Here is a 202-nt window from a genome sequence, read left to right on the forward strand (position 1 = left end):
AATGAGACGGAGTGAGAGAGCGACAGAGAGGCGTCATGAGTAACTAGTGAGCTCTGACAGACGAGGGTCGCGGGGCCAGCGAGCGACGTTAAGCAGGGGAGGTAAGGGGCGAGGGACACACTTGACCTGCACATAGACGCGCATCCCCCAGCCAGCGGGAGAGAGATGCGTTTCGGGTTTTATTTCCCCATAAGCTACGCAT

The sequence above is a fragment of the Penaeus monodon genome, chromosome 20 (assembly GCF_015228065.2).
Source record: "Penaeus monodon isolate SGIC_2016 chromosome 20, NSTDA_Pmon_1, whole genome shotgun sequence".
In the NCBI taxonomy this organism is placed as follows: domain Eukaryota; kingdom Metazoa; phylum Arthropoda; class Malacostraca; order Decapoda; family Penaeidae; genus Penaeus; species Penaeus monodon.